This window comes from Anas platyrhynchos, chromosome 5 (assembly GCF_047663525.1).
Source record: "Anas platyrhynchos isolate ZD024472 breed Pekin duck chromosome 5, IASCAAS_PekinDuck_T2T, whole genome shotgun sequence".
In the NCBI taxonomy this organism is placed as follows: domain Eukaryota; kingdom Metazoa; phylum Chordata; class Aves; order Anseriformes; family Anatidae; genus Anas; species Anas platyrhynchos.
The window spans coordinates 12,061,598-12,077,800 of record NC_092591.1 but is presented as its reverse complement, the minus strand read 5'-3'; the positions used below and the strand labels follow the sequence as shown (position 1 = coordinate 12,077,800).

General features: G+C 35.8%; 1 long non-coding RNA gene across 6 annotated transcripts in view; it reads right to left on the bottom strand.

The window, feature by feature from the left end:
- The window catches only part of LOC110352930 (uncharacterized), a 237,964-nt gene that overhangs the window by 20,412 nt on the left and 201,349 nt on the right, over nt 1–16,203 (bottom strand). For 2 of the 6 annotated variants that reach the window (XR_011809479.1, XR_011809487.1), the window contains one exon: nt 6,084–13,650. The exons of 3 other annotated variants lie outside the window; for them this stretch is intronic. This is a non-coding gene — a long non-coding RNA (uncharacterized lncRNA). Of the gene's footprint in view, nt 1–6,078; nt 13,651–16,203 lie in introns of those variants that run through there. One more of the 6 variants, XR_011809463.1, reaches the window with a different exon arrangement.

Sequence of the window (16,203 nt, the reverse complement as noted above, 5' to 3'; positions counted from 1 at the left end):
ACAGCCAGGTATGTACTGCAACAAAAGTATATAGTGTATTTCAGGAACTATGTATAAGAAGTTTTTAAAAAATAAAAAACACTTTGGACAACAAAATGGAGCTTTGGGAATAACATGGGGTGAGAAACCCCATTATGGAATAAAGCAGTGGGCTAACAGTAGCGAGTACTGAAGATGCACTGCTCAGTGAACATTTGATCAAACTGGTAATAGTTGTTAGCATTTTATGTTAATGATGTGGCTTTCTGCACAAAAATGAGTGAAACAGAATCCTTTCAAGTCTAAATCATGCAAGGGAAGGAGGGAATAATCCTATTTGAGAAGACCTGAATTTCCAAGATTGAGATTGGAGAGGAAGCACAACTTTCTGCCAGGTGCAGTAAAAAGAGCAATTTCAAGAGGCTCTAGAGAAACAAACCTACTGCTGATATGCCCATAGGAAACATATGCTGTACAGTTATCCACGCACATGCGATTTCTAAAGGGAGCTGAATGTACCTTGCAGAAGGTTCCTTACACAAATCTAAGCCAGTCAAAAACACTATGTAAGTATGGTACTTGGCTTTTGAGAAAGCATTCAGACTGATCAATTAAGTGTTTTTAGGAATAGGATGACATTTAGTAAGATGAAACACAGTTTTGTGTGTAGAGACTATGGTAATTCTGTCCCTGTAAGGGCCACATCCATCCTTGGAGGGTTTCAAGAATGGATAAAGTCCTGGACTGAAATTATTGTTGACACTGCTTTAAACAGAGTTTGGGCTACAGGTCCCAGGATCTCTTTCAACCTGAATTATCCTCCTACAAAACAAGAAGCCAATTCAACCATTGGTAGCACATCATGTGTGCTCTTTAGAAACCCAAAAGTCAGGAAGACAATAATGTTACTTTTTTGTAAATCATTCATCAGTCATGAGAAAAAAATATATATATATCATAAAGGCTAAAATACTGAAAAGAAGTAAAAAATCAGAAACACAAGAACTCAGTAAACATTCCAGACAGAGTCCAACCATTGAATCAGAAGGTAATTTTCTATCTACATTTGCTTAAAATCTCTTTCAATGTCTTTTTATTTTTTCTTAATATATTTAACACAAAGAAAAACATTAGATATTAGGATCCTGCAATCAGGAAATGAGATTTGCAAGATCAGACTACAGATAAACCAGGATAGGTTCAACTCTTCTCTTATTCCTGTAAATTTAGACTAATGCAAACAGAAGGAAAAGAATGTCTTTAGTGCATAACCTCATTAAAAGATGTTAATGATATTATTCTTTAAAATGTTGTCACTTGTCTTTCAGGTGATTTTTTTTAAGAGATGTCATTTAACAGGTATTTGAAGAAAAATGAGAAATATCACAGATGCTGTAAGCAACATGCAGTGCTCAAGCTACATGTTGATCAAGAATATAAACAAGCTGGGTGAAAACTAGTGCCTCTACTTTGTGGATTCCACCACTGGTTTGACTGGCAGACACATACCCTGCTTGCATGCAGAAGCAAGAGTTTATGATTTATTCAGATTACAAAAGCATTTGAATTAGCATGCAATCAACTAAATTTCTTAAACAATATAGGCATTCTGAACTGCAAGATGGGAATATAACTTCTAATAGATTATCTCCATGATGATGTTTTGTTATAATGTCTTACCCCACGATTAAAATTCAGGAGAAGTTTTGAGTTTCCTGATTATCTTGTAGTAAGTGAAATATGATGAACTGATAAACCTAAAACTCTGGGGTTTCTTTATATTGGCAGAAAACATTGTAGTGATTATATGTCCATTGTAGTAATTATATGTCCAATGTAGTGATCTCTGCTCAGAATAAAGAGAAAGAAAGTAAGGAAAGAGGAGAGGAGAGGAGAGGAGAGGAGAGGAGAGGAGAGGAGAGGAGAGGAGAGGAGAGGAGAGGAGAGGAGAGGAGAGGAGAGGAGAGGAGAGGAGAGGAGAGGAGAGGAGAGGAGAGGAGAGGAGAGGAGAGGAGAGGAGAGGAGAGGAGAGGAGAGGAGAGGAGAGGAGAGGAGAGGAGAGGAGAGGAGAGGAGAGGAGAGGAGAGGGCAAGGGCAAGGGCAAGGGCAAGGGCAAGGGCAAGGGCAAGGGCAAGGGCAAACAAGCCTGGCCTGTTAACATATGGAAAAATAGGCAGAAAATTCATAAAGCATACTCTATTGACAGTAATGATAACTAGTATTAAAAATAAATAAATAAATAAAAATTATGTAACATTTTCACTGTTCTATTAGTTGAAGAAGGAAACTGAAAACTTAGTATTTTTTTTCTTTTTTTTTTTTTTCCACCACTTGTTTAAAGTCAAAATTAACTAGAATCTGGACTGGAGTTCTAATCTGAAGCTCTAAGCAGAAAAAAAAAGAAAAGTACAGAGATAAAAATATTTACCCACTGGTCATACTCTGTCCCTCTCTGATATTTTGAAGGCATACCTGAAGAGGAAGTGGGAGCTTTTTGGAGCTGACTCGTTTCTGGTTTAAGATGGTCAGTTGGTGATGTCAGTGATTGGCTGTGCTGCTTCATGCCAGCTGCCTACCATCATTTTAGTGAAACAAGCTAAAGTAACATCTGGACTTATCAAAGTAATATCTTTTACTTCACAGTGCTTTACTCTTACCAAATCAAAATGTGCTGGGAGGAAACATAGTCCTTTGAAGTCAGCAGGAGTTTTTGCCATGACTCTCAATTGAACCAGGCTTTTATGCTTTCTCTTTCCCCAGTTTCTTCTTCCTTTGTTACAGTGTCACACCTTTCAGATCTGCCACTGTGCTTCATATCATCACTCTCGCTATTATGATAAATATGCAACAGCATCTGCAGGACACTGCAGTGATACTACAAAGTAACTGTAGCCTCTCCATGAAGGAGCTTACGGGGACTTTCTACATGTCCTGTCCCTAGCTAAGATTGTATATAATTCTTACCTTCCACAAGAAATGCTCCAACACAGCAAAAAACAAGAAAAAAGAAGCTGCTACACTTAGTAGTATACTCAGTTGCATACCATACAGTATTAATATAGCTGGGAGGCAGGGAATGTGTTGCTTTAAAATTAAACTATTAACCATGCATTGGCAGGAATATCAGCAAGTTGTCAGGGAAGAGATGATGGAAAACTAGAGAATGATTAAAAGAAAAGAAAGAATCAAATGTGGAATAAGAAGGACAGGAATTAAATCTTAAGCCTTATTTTCAATAAATTTCACTTGCTATATATGTATGACATGGACAAAGACTGGTGTTTCTGCTGAAATTTGGTCTGTCAGGAAATTCCCAATTAGTACACAGAAAGATCCTTCAGTAGGAATGTCTTGTTTGCAGTAAATAAGATGTCATGGTCATGATCGCATCCTGTTTTTCTTTCCACTTTTTGACCTGATTCATGATGACAACAACAAAACAATAATTTGAGAATTGTCATAAATTGGGAAATGTGGATTCTTGCCCAACTGTAATGAACAAATTTCTCTGTTGTAATTGCCAAAATTAACAACTTTCATAATTAGGAAGTCTGTTGCATAATTTGCTGTTGAGAGTATCTGGCATCTTATCTCTACTGAAATGGGAAGAAACAAATTTCCCTCTACAGTATATGATATCGACAAGAACTGACTGATATAAGACAGGTGACTTCAAGAGTTTCAAGCATAGCTACTATAACCAAAGAGAAAGTCTTATGACTTTGTCAAAGCTCACATATTTCAAATCTCTGGCAAGTTTTTAAATTTATTGAGATATCCGAGCAACCTGGATGGACTGCAGAGAGTTGGACTCTTGTCTCTTAGTGAAGAATGTTTCCAGTAACTGAAAGTACATTATATATATATTTATTTCAATTAGAAAATTATTTATTCTCATCCCAAACTGCCTAATCAGTTTTCTATGACTACAACCTTGTATCAACATGGTAGTTCCCCTAGTTGTTAACTCTGCAGTATGACCCAGGAAGAGGTTACTCATAATTTCCCTAATCTCTGGACTCATAAAAAGCAGCTTCTGGTTGGGCCATTTGCAGCTCATTAAACCTGTACCTGGTTTTAGTCAATCTATTTAGGAGCTTTGAGGAGAAGATTAGTACAGAACTACACCATTAAACTTCTATTTCTCAGAAGGTTTCTTTCCTTTTCCAATTGTTTGTGTGGATCTTGACTGCTTTTAATAATAATCTATCTAAAATTTATTAATTGCCTAGTCAGTTATTTCCTTCTACTGTTTCCCCAAGATTACAGTATGGCTAGGGCTTTTCTGTTTGTTTGCTTGCTTTTTCCTTGTGCCTAAATTGATGTCATAGACATTAGAGAAAGAACAGACTTCATAGGTCACTATCCTGTACTAGTCTGTTGAAGGCTACCACATAATCCATTTCAGAAAGAGATCAAGCCCTGCCTTGCCACCAATTAGGTTTTTCTTGTATTTATGCTGTTCCAGAGCTTCACTCCTCTGATGGTGAGACAATTCTTTCGTAATTTCAAATCTAAGTTTATAATGCAGGTTGTTGGGTTTTTTGTTTTATTTTGTTTATTTTTTACTTATTTTTTCCAACATATTTTGAGTTGAAATTGTTTTTTTTTCCCGTGCTTGTATTTACTCACTCCCCTGTATGCAGAAGAAAGCAACCTCTCTTATAAAATGGGACTTCTATTCCTCCAAGCACCCCTAATAATCCTGTTCTTCATAGTTCTTTCCCTTTTTCATGAACAAAGCTCTCCAGAATTGAACACAGTACTCAAGCTATGGTTTACACAGATGTTTTGTCAATGACTTTGGTTCTTCTCTAATTTATTGCAAATTCCCTATGCACTACTGTACATGTGCCTTTTTAGTAACCGTTTTGCATTGACAGCACGTAGTCCACTTGTACAGTACAAATGTTGTTAGGTCTTTCTCAAAAACATTTCTAACTGTTAAGGTCCTGGTTGCTACCAGATATTATTATTACTGTTTCTTTAGGCTATTTGGTTTCATCCCATCTCTGCAGGTCCTCAAGGTCCTCATACTCTTTAATGTGATACTGTGCCACATTAGTGATACCTTAGCTTCAGATTATTAGGATATTTTTTTTTAACATATACATATATATATACATATATTTGTCCACATAGAGCATCCAAATGGACACCTTTAAACAAGATCAAACTGTTGTTTAATTCCATCTGTGACTCCTGCCTCTTTAATCCTTAACTTTTCACATGTGACTTCTGTGGCCCCTCTGTAAATCAGTTTCTTAACTGCCTTATAGTTCCTGCAAAGATGCTTAAACCCAAGGTAGGATAGAGAAGATGCAGATAAACTAAATTTTGTAGATAATACAACAAAATATTATACTACTTTAGCATTGGGTAAACTTAAAGTTCCATTTTCTACATTTTTTTATTTGTTACCATCTCTTTCAAGACCAAAGCCAAATCAAAACAGTGAATCTACTTAGGCCCATTGATGCCAGTATAACACTGTTGGAAACTAAATTCATCTGAAGCTGTACTGTGCCATTGAAATGCAATGGACCATTCAGAACTTAAGCCCCTTTACCTCTGCAAAGCGTAGGCATACATTTAGGTACTTCACAGGGGAAGATGGTGACAGACACTGAAGTAAAAAATTGAAAGCCAAAAAACTCTGCTTGGCTGCTGGATAATCCTGTAAGTAACTCTAGTTAAACACCAATTCAATAACATGCCAGAGAAAATTTTGAAGCTGCAAATATAATTCAGGACACCCTGTTCCCAAGAGAGACCTGTCAGCATTGCAATGCAAAGGCTAATAGTGCCTTGTATCAGTTCTCTGGTGGAATGAACCAGAACTTCTTTTCTATTCTTATATTTTTTAACATAAAAAAATTCATAGGTAGCATAATACCATCATTAGTTCCAATACTTAATTTCAAAATATGTCTTACAAAGAGCTTTTTGTTGTGTTTGTTGTTGTTGTTGTTTGTTGTTTTTTGGGGGGTGGTTAGGGTATGGCTTATGTGAGTTTTCCTCCATTGTACGTTATGTTGCTAAGTGACATTTGGCAATGAATAGTACATGTTGCTCCTGTTTCTCTGAGCCAGCAGCATTTTGTTACTACATTCCAGATGTCAGGGTAGTGAGATGTCATCCCTATAAGGATCTGCATTTGAACTGGAAGAAAATGAATGACTGGCAGTGTCTTCAACAGCTTTCTTGGTATCAAAACTGTGATATATTGTTAGTTATAAAACTCATTTTATTGGCAGCTTCTGAATAGAATTTGTCAAAGCCTTTATGATGTTTTATATGTTTTGAATAATGGAACCAATTCAAATTTACTTTTAAAAGACACATATTTTCTGAAATAAACAAAAAGAGAATCTTCTCAGTCCTGTTTTTTAAACTTCCTCTTTTCTGTGTGAAAAAATAAATAAATAAATTAGAAATTCATAAAAGACATGCACACACTACAACACAAACAATGTATTGAATAAGGCTTATATTTCATAACCATATGCTGAAAATAACTAAGGAGGTAGATATTTTGTTCTGTCAAATTTTATATATTATAACTATCTCATACTGTGAATTTTGCTCCTTATCCAAATACAAAGTATTCCATTTTTCCAGCTTTTAAGTGACTTGGGCCATGTCATATATATTGTGCAATTAATAACTTTTTAATGTATTAAAAAAAAAAACAAAAAAAAAAAAAAAAACATGCCTTTTACATTGTTACATTGATTTTTTTAGCTATGGAACTACCACAGACCCTGAATAAAAATGGCCTAACAGACCCTGAATAAAAGCAGACCAAGTGGTGAAAGTGTTACTCAAGAATCTTAAGTCCTTGTTTCATATCCTCATACAGGAAAAGAAAAGAATTTCAATAAAATGCCATCCTGCATATACTTGGAATAGGTCACTTCAACCTGCTGACTCTCTCTGTTATGCACTGGTAATGCAGTCTCCTTGCTCTTCAAGTCTTCATGAATACTATTCTTCAGTCTTTCATGGGAGGTGCAGCTTTCCTTAGGCTTTCTCATGCTGCAGACATTTCATTATTTAATGCCTGTGTCATCCACAGGCATGTTACAGGTGTCAAACCTTCAGGTAAACTTTAGGTTTGATGCAAGAGTCAGGACAATCAGACAAGTTCCCATTATGTTTTCAGAACTTAAAACTCCAAAATGTGTGCTTAGCTTGGCACCCAAAGAGCAAGTCTTGTGAAGTTCATCTTATAGATCATGGGCATGAAGTTGATTATATGAATATGTCAGTTTTGCCAGATTCTGGTCCCTTTGCTGTAAACTATCTGAGAATACATAACTGGGTGGAAACGGCTTCATGCCAAATGCATCAGGGAGTCTTCTTTTGCTTTGTGTTGCATCTAGACCTCTAACAGATGACAAACATATCCATATCTCTTTGATCACTACAAAAACAATTGTATTTGTTTAAAATCTATTACAGGGCAATAAAAGAGTATTTTAAATGTACTCAGTCCAAAATCTTATCAGGAGGGAAAGTGGAATGAACCATTTACTTCATGCTCTTTTGCTATAAAAAGTCTTGTTTCTGGAGAGAAACTGTGCTCAAGAGAGCAAGAAGGTACATAAATTGACCAATTTAGCAGCACTGGTCAGATTAGGGATGCAGTAAGAAATTCTTACTTTCCTGATTTAGTAAGAGATTAAATGTTCTGTTTTCCTGGAAAAGCAACAACATAATTAAGTGAAGAGAATACAAATTAATGATTTAAGAAAAGAAGGGGAAGAAAAAGGATTTATTTTTTGAAACTGTACAACTGTGCTTGCAAAGCAAATTACTTTTAAAATTTATTTTTTTAATTTTTATTTTATTTTAATAAATGCTTTTAAGGGATTGATATTATGTAGCTCACTATAGAGAACCTGTCATAATTTGTCCAGGTGTTACAATCTAAAGGATCAGGCTGTGAGATGTTGGCAACAGCTGTAAGCTTACTTTTCTAACAAACCACAGTAAAAGTCACTAGTCAATGTCTTCTCCTTCTTCTTGTGCACAGATGTTAAAATCCTGGAGCCTCTTGTGAAAAGCCTGATTCCTTTTCTCTGACTGTGGAGATTCTCACTTTCTGCTAACTAGACTCAATGGTTTAGTTACTGGCATCAGCCAAAAAGATGGCCTAATCCTGAAAGCTGACAATTCCTGACAATTTCTGGAATAACGTCTTGCCCTTACAGGCAAGATTGGTCCCTAGTTCACCTTGGAGAATGGGCTTTTTTTCCTTGGATTCTTCTATTTTAGGGGCAAGTTTCTTTTGACATTTTGTCAAAATTTTTACTTTCCAATTTCATAATTGTAGCCTACAATACAAATAAAGAGCAGATCTTGGCCAACATCTTTGAAAGATTTTGTTCTGTTTTATGGATTACCTTTATGCTGCAGTGAAGCAAACCATTACATATGTGTAAATGCCTGTAGGCAAAGTGGTAATGTTAGCCTAATGTTAGAGTTGGGTTGCTGATTTCTCTCCAGGTTGCTGTTTTTACAAAGAAAAAATTTAGGTCCAAACCCTGACCCCACTGGGGGTCAACTCCTCGTTACCATGAAGACCATAGAGCTAATAGAGTTTTAGTTATACTGTGGGAATTAGATAGAATAAGTACACTATGGATGTCCAACGGAGAAACTTCATATATAGTATTTATCAAGGCTTTGATCTGTTAAGATCCCAAAGAGGAGACTGTATTCAACTGGAAAATACCCTAAAAGTAGACTAAGGTGATCTATACATAGACAAATATTATTTTTTTCAGGCTTTGCAACCACCTGGAAATCACGCAAGAGACTTTGCGTCAGTCTATAATAACTGTGTTAATTTAAACTTTGGCTAATGTGTTTTCTAGGTGTGAGAGTTAATATATTATACTATATTTGAATTTTATTAATGTTATTTAAATAACTACTGGAAGAAAGCTTATAGCTTGTAACTACTGTAAATATTGTTGCTTTGTAAACAAATGCCCCATTCCTCAATAGAGATGTAATCAAGTGGGGACCATATGAGCCAATGCAATAATAATACCTCCACCAAAATGTAGATGGTCATTATTTTTAGAATTAAACTTTTCCATCCCTTGAGAACCTTATTCCTACATCCTAAATCAAAATCACCAAACACATCCCAACAGTTTATTCTTTAAATATACCCTTCGTTCCTTCAATACTGACAAAAAGAACATTGCTTCAAAGCTGAGCCAAAAACCAAAACAGTACATATTCCAAAAGTGAAGTGAGGGAAATAGATTCTTGTTCAGGAATTTGTCCAAGTAGAATTGAGTGCAGTACAGCTGCAACATAATAAAAAGCAATGCTGGAATCCATGGCTAGCCTTTCCTCTGTGTTACAGTCAATGCCAGAGTTCTTAACTCTTCAGAGGCTTGGAAGATGTAGCGCAGTGGTCAACTAGACATTAAACCCTAGAATACTATGTAAGGGGCTATGTAAAATCCATGCAAAGCCCTACCTACCCCTTCACCCTCAATCAAAAAAAAAAAAATCCAAATAGCATTAATAGGTTCAATAAATTACAATAACTCAACCAAATTCAACGATAAGAAAGAGTCAAAGAGAGGAGAGATAGTCAAATAGAGATGTACACATCAATTTTGTTTGAGTTTATAATTCTGAAATGTAATTGCTTGGCATGTTTGGCTATCGTGCATGTCACCACACAAAATGAAATAGGATAGTGCTTTCTCACCATGGGACTTCTTAATTTATTCCCCACTTGGTGAAAATTACTTTGGATCGGTTTACCCTGTAATGGTGGTTATGTTCCAAGGCATTTTGAAAAAGTGAAAAACCAGAGTAAAGAAAATAGATTTCAATTGGAATGGCACGTTGGGTTGTTTGTTCTGTCCTTTGATTGTGGCTATTTAGTTAAGGCATAAGCTCCTTTGGTCTGCTTTTCTGTAGCATGCACTTCTTGTGGGAAAGCTATCTCAAATAAGTGAATGTTTTTCTTTGATCAAAAAGCAGAGGAAAACCTATTGATTCAATTAGTTGAATTGGTCTTAGAATTAATTTCATCTGAGGACTTGTGATATTCGAAATTCCATTTATAAGATATTTTATGGCATCTATACTGACCTTTAGGTATAATTTCAATATTCTGGTTTTGACAGATATATTTTTTTGGTAATTATTTACCACAAAGACACATGAATGAGAGAAAATCACCATTAGGACTAGACAGAAGTATTTAAACAAAATTTTCTGATGAAAAAGAAACAAGATATATTTTTACTACAACTCAGCTCAGGTATTCCACATAGTTCTGTCATAGCCAAGATGCTGTGGAAACATATAGAACACTTGCAAATCTAGTGTACATAGTCTTTACATGGACTATTTCTGTGGCTGGCTTTCAGCAGTCTTTAACTAATCAGAAATTAGTGGGAATTACAGTCCCCAAGAAACTGAGAATTGCCTTCCAAAATAAGTTATGGATATGAAGGAATACGGAAAAAAGTATTGACTGAAGATGATGTAGCTTTTTTCATGAGAAAGAGCAGACAAGAGTAAGCTTTGATCTGCTATAAAATTTAAATGTGGGTCAAGAGGATGGTGTGACAATGGGGTACCAAGCTTCATAGGAATTTGGACATACTTCTTTTGGAATTGGTATTTGTTCCTTAACCATGCAGTGGGTCTTGGTGCAGAACCCAGTCTGTCAGGGAAGTAACTGTGTTGTGCAGTGATGCTATAGTTTTGTGCTTCAGTAATGTCCTTGTGTGGCACCTTCACTTGTTGAGACTGTAGATTGTCTGTTCCATGGGATCAGATTGGAGCCATTGCTACATGACTGCAGAGATAAAGTTCTTAGATCATGGAAAAAATACTTGAGGATGAAAGAGATTGAAATACACACTTCTCAGCTTCAGCAAAAAATGAAGTGCCCTATGTCTGCCCATTGCAATGAATACATATCAGGTATATCTATATAGTTTTTGCTAATTATTTTAATAGCTATAGTTCAAAGGGGTCAAGGCCACATTGTTCTTGAAACAGTATAAATGAATTTAAAAAGAGGCCATCTTTGTTCAAGAGAATTTATAACCTAGATACAGAGTTCAGTAACATATGAACAGCTGGACATTGCCTATCAGGTGCAATGATGTCACATGTCTTGCTGAAGGCAAGATTATGCCTGAAGGCATTGTAAATGCAAGATCCAGAAGATATGAAGAACTTTACACACAGAACTCTGATTCATGAAGTATGTTCTTTCCTAACTGGAACTGCGCTTAGGCCTAAGCTTAAGGTTAACGCAACATAGACCATATTCTGAAGCGGACAGTATGCATGTGTACTGACTTGAATTGGGAAACTCTAAGGACACACTCCATGGTTCCAATCAGAAAGCGGGACTGTGACAAGAGTAACAAGAAAAATACAATGAAGGCATACTCCTTTTTTGTTGTTGTTCTTTTTGTGTGTGTGTGTGTGTCTGTGTAATTGGCCTTAATTTGATTTTACCTCTGATTTTCCTGTGACTATGAGCAATATCAAATACTTGTTGGTAACAAACAGGTCAAGACTTCTGTCATACATGATCTGGTCATAGATGAAAGTGCAATACAAACATCTAGGTATGACAAGAAAAGATAGAATGAAAGAAAAAGCAGAAACTTCTTTCTATTCATGCTAAAGCCTATCTTGCTATATTACTCTGAAAGCTGGTTTAAATAAGCTCTATCTCTTTATGCAGTTAAAGTCTACAAAATTGTTAACTGATTTAACACTTTCTGTAAAAGGTGCTGCCTCATTTCTCATTCCTCTTAAGAACACTTTAAACCAAATAAACATTTCCACTGGGAAGCTACTTTATTTTATTCTGTATTGATTTTTTTTCACTGCATGATTAATTTGTAGTCAAGACTTGTTTTGATTTTCCAAACTGTATTTTAAAACCAAACATGAAGTAATAACTTGTGGATGGCTTGCAAAATAGTAACAATGTGTTCCATTAAGAAAAAAGAAGTATTGTGCAAATTTAATGTACCACAGAATTAACCACTCTTTAGTAAGCTCACTGGAAGTAAGTATGATCAAAGCACTCAAAGGTCAAGTGTTGAGGGATGATGGCAAAGCTATAAGGCCTACAAAGTCCAGAGAACACAAATGCATAGGTGCAAATCATCATCTTATCTTATATAATTGCCTCAAAAATTTGGACTTCAGATTTAGTGTAGCTGTGCTCACCAAATTTTTGAGCTTTTGGCAAATGTTTCTCCTCCAAAAATGCATGTTTTTTGCTTTGTTTTTATAAAAAATATATGTAAATCTCATTCAATTTGAAATTATGCAACCAAGTGTCATCACACGGCCCTTGTCCTCACTGGGCCTGTGCACAGGCAGTGTCTGAAACTAAAATCTCTATTGAGTTAAAAATAATGTTTATTTCTTCTCATGTTAAAAAATAAATGAAATAATAATAATAATAATAATAATAATAATAATAATAATAATAATAATAATAATAATAATAATAATAAAAAAACTATTTGACTCTAACTTTCATACAGAGCTGATTCTCACCAGAGATCTTAAATCCTGGCAAGTGTATCTCTTCTAAAAATACATGCTCACTGCCATTAGTCCATTAGGCTTGCTAGAAGTGAGCAAATATTGTACTACTGAGTCTATGGATCAACAGGACATTTCAAACTGCTCCAAAGAGATAATTGACCTGCTGAAAGTGTAAGGTAACAAAAGAACTGAAATCATGGACTAATGTGATCTCATTCTGAATGTGGGTGTTGTTTGGGGGGGGGAGGATGGGTGGAAATGTGCCAAGGCTTGATTACCAAGGACTAAGAGTGGGGAAAGGGAGTAGGGAGAGAGCCCCCCAGAGGAGCATCTTTAGAGATTAGCCTAGATAGGACACTTTACCATAGAGAAATCAGAAGGTTGGAAGAAGAAGAGGAAGAATTAGATAAAGGTCGAGTCCCCCAGTAGTATGTTTAAAACTTTTTCATTTTCTCCCATAGTATTTGGGAAGCAGAGTGCTTCACTGCATTTACTCAGGTTCTCCCTGGCTTCAAAGATTGGCAAGTTCCTACTATATTTTTACAAAGCAGACTGCTTTTCAGGCAGGTTTTCTCAAGTTCTTGCTTTATGAGTTTTGGAGAAAGATTCTGGGCAGAGATGTTCAGAAGAAAAAGTGTTTGCAGTCTTTGGAGGTTGTTAATTCCTGGAAAAACTTCTGGCAAACTCCAGCTCACCAAAATTTCACAGAAAATGTTTGTTAGAATTTGACCAGTTTAAATGAGTTTCTTGTGTTGGTGTCTACCTAGTGGAAGTACGAATCGTGCTTGGTTTTACACACAAAGTCAAGCAATGCTGCCAACATATACAGGCCTCTTCTCTCTGAAATATTTTATTTATTTACTCTGGAGTCTGAAGACAGCTTGGAGACATGTCTCTTGCCAGTGGTATTTGCAGTGGTATTCACAACGTTGTCCTCTAGTTTTTAGAGTCAGTTTGCACTTTTTTCTTAGACTCATGTAGAGATTCAATTTTTAGTAATAACTCTCCTAACCATGTCTGAGGTTGCCACCATTGTTCTGTATGGTCATCAACCTGGTCATTGGCCTCCAACATTAAAAGGTTTACTAGATTGCCTGATACCTAGAAAGTAAAGACAACATGAATACTGTAAAATATTTGTTTGAAAACATAGATTAACAATCTACTGTTTCATGTCAGAAATTATTACAGCGATACAAGATGGGAAGAGGTATTTTGGAACATTAAATCCCCCTGGTCACTGTAGAAGCAATTTAGACATATGATATTTTCCAGGACTGTAACAAGTTTTATCATGAAATTAGATACGGCTTTGACATTTGACATGGGCTATGATCTTTTGCTTCCTATCACTTGCATCTGAAAGGTCTGATCATTAAGAAGTTCTGGTAGACCCCAGCTGAAATAGTGTCAGGACCGGCATGCTTTCATCTTACCTTGTGTTAAAATAGCCCCTCCCCCCCCCCCCCCCCCTCATTTTTTTCTGTCATGAGCACTGGCAGAGAATTATTAGATCCCTCCCTACACTTCCATCTTACTAAGATAAACATACCAATCTCATTTATTTTTTTTTCTCCAGTACTCATCAACTTAATATTCCTTCTCTGTATCTATTGTACTTTGACTGGGATTTCAGAACTGCAGTATTTTCCAGTAGTGACAGATTCAGTTTCTGATCTTGAAAATGAAACTATTAGTGCATTACATCTTGCAACAATGAGCCATATGGTTATTCATTCAGGATGTAAGGAAAGAGCCTTCTAATTTGTCCCAATCTGTGTACAATATCTAGCACAGTGCTTTCAGATGAGATGTCAAGGCAAATGAATCACAGAATCACAGAATCACACAGAATGGCCGAGGTTGGAAGGGACCTTTGAAGATCACCTAGTCCAAACCCTCTGCCGAGCAGGATCACATAGAACATGTTGCTGAGGATGGCATCCAAGTGGATTTTGAATATCTCCAGAGAAGGAGCCTCCACAACCTGTTTCAGTGCTCTGTCATCCTCACAGTAAAGAAATGCCTTCTCATAACAGAGAATCATAAACACACAAAAAAATGACATTCAAATCTGGCAATTTGGCATGACTATTCTGCAGTTTAAGTCTCATCCTCGAGGTCAGAATGGACCTTATACTTTAAAAAGAAAGCATGCTCATCTTCAAAATGGTACACAAAATGGTAGAGCTGATGGTACACACATAGCTCTAGTACTGAGCACATGCAGTCACACACACATATAATATTATGAAACATATTACATAACATATAATATTATGAAAAGCTCAATTTAAGGTACATTTTTATCGTAAGCAAAATTGGAACTACATTAATTGCAGGTGGAAATCTGTGAATGGCACTGGAATTGCAAGAGAAAAATAATTATTCTCTAAATATTATTTAATAAATTAAATAATAAGGTACTCTCAGCTTTTAATTTATGTGAAATATAGAGATATTTTGTCAAACAGCTCTAAAGAAGCCTCATATGCAAAACAGCCTTAGCAATTTATAACAGCTGAGGATGTGGCCCTATTCTGCTCAAACACATAATGCTTTTTAAAACTTATAATCCACAAGACAACAGCCCTATACCAGGAAAATGAGCTATCCACCAAAACGGAAAATAAGAAAGAAAGAAGGAAAGAAAAACAAACCTACTTTACAAGAAGAAAACGAGACATTCCTAAAGCATTTCAGGATGACCACACACCAAGTGAAAAAAAAACGACAGTTCAAAATGCCTGCCCCACACAAAGGATAACTCTGCTTGGCAGAATACAAGACTATCTCCTTTTACTAAGAACAACTCACCAATCAGTCAACACCACTTTAACTACTCTAAGTATTTTTCCACCTTTCACAGAGTCCATCAAAAGTTCAACACATACTACCAGCCAAGTCGAATATCCAGTAAGCTATATATATACGCATATATATACACACATATACAAACACAAATTAATATAGTATCAAATATTCCATTTTGAGAAAAATAAAATTCCAGATGTTAACACAATCTATATGACAATGTCCATCCTGTAATTCATTGAATTTCTCTCTTTTTAACAGTTTCAGGTAGAAATGGAACACGTGCCTTTCCAGTCTCTTACATACACACACACAAAAATGCTTCAGGCAGTCTCAGAATCATCCAAATGTAGCTATACTGTGAAATGGTGACTACTTTGTTAGAGTTTCTGTTTCTTTTGTCTCGTATGTATTCTACTTATAATCAGAACATAGTGAATACAAAAGGAATAAAAGAGATGAAATGATCTGAGAAAACTTATTCCCCTTACCCAGGACATACAATGGAATAAAACAGAAAAGGAAGAAAATCTGAGATTTGTAGTGTCATTGCATTAAGCTGCCTATTATTCCTCCCCACAAGAAAGGGGTTTTAAAGATGTATTTGAAGCAAAAAATTGAGACAGTGTTGCATATGCTTTACAGTAAGTTCCCTCCAAATTTGGCAGTCAGAAACACAAGGGTCCTTGTCTGGGAAGTTAAAAGGCTAATACTGCGAGCTAATACTATGTGGCAAATGGAAGTAGGTATAAAGACCTTTTACTCTGAAGGCAAGCAGTAATCTTGTTTGATAAAATAAAGAAGGAGAATGCAGTAAAAGGGTTTCAAGGAAGAGATACA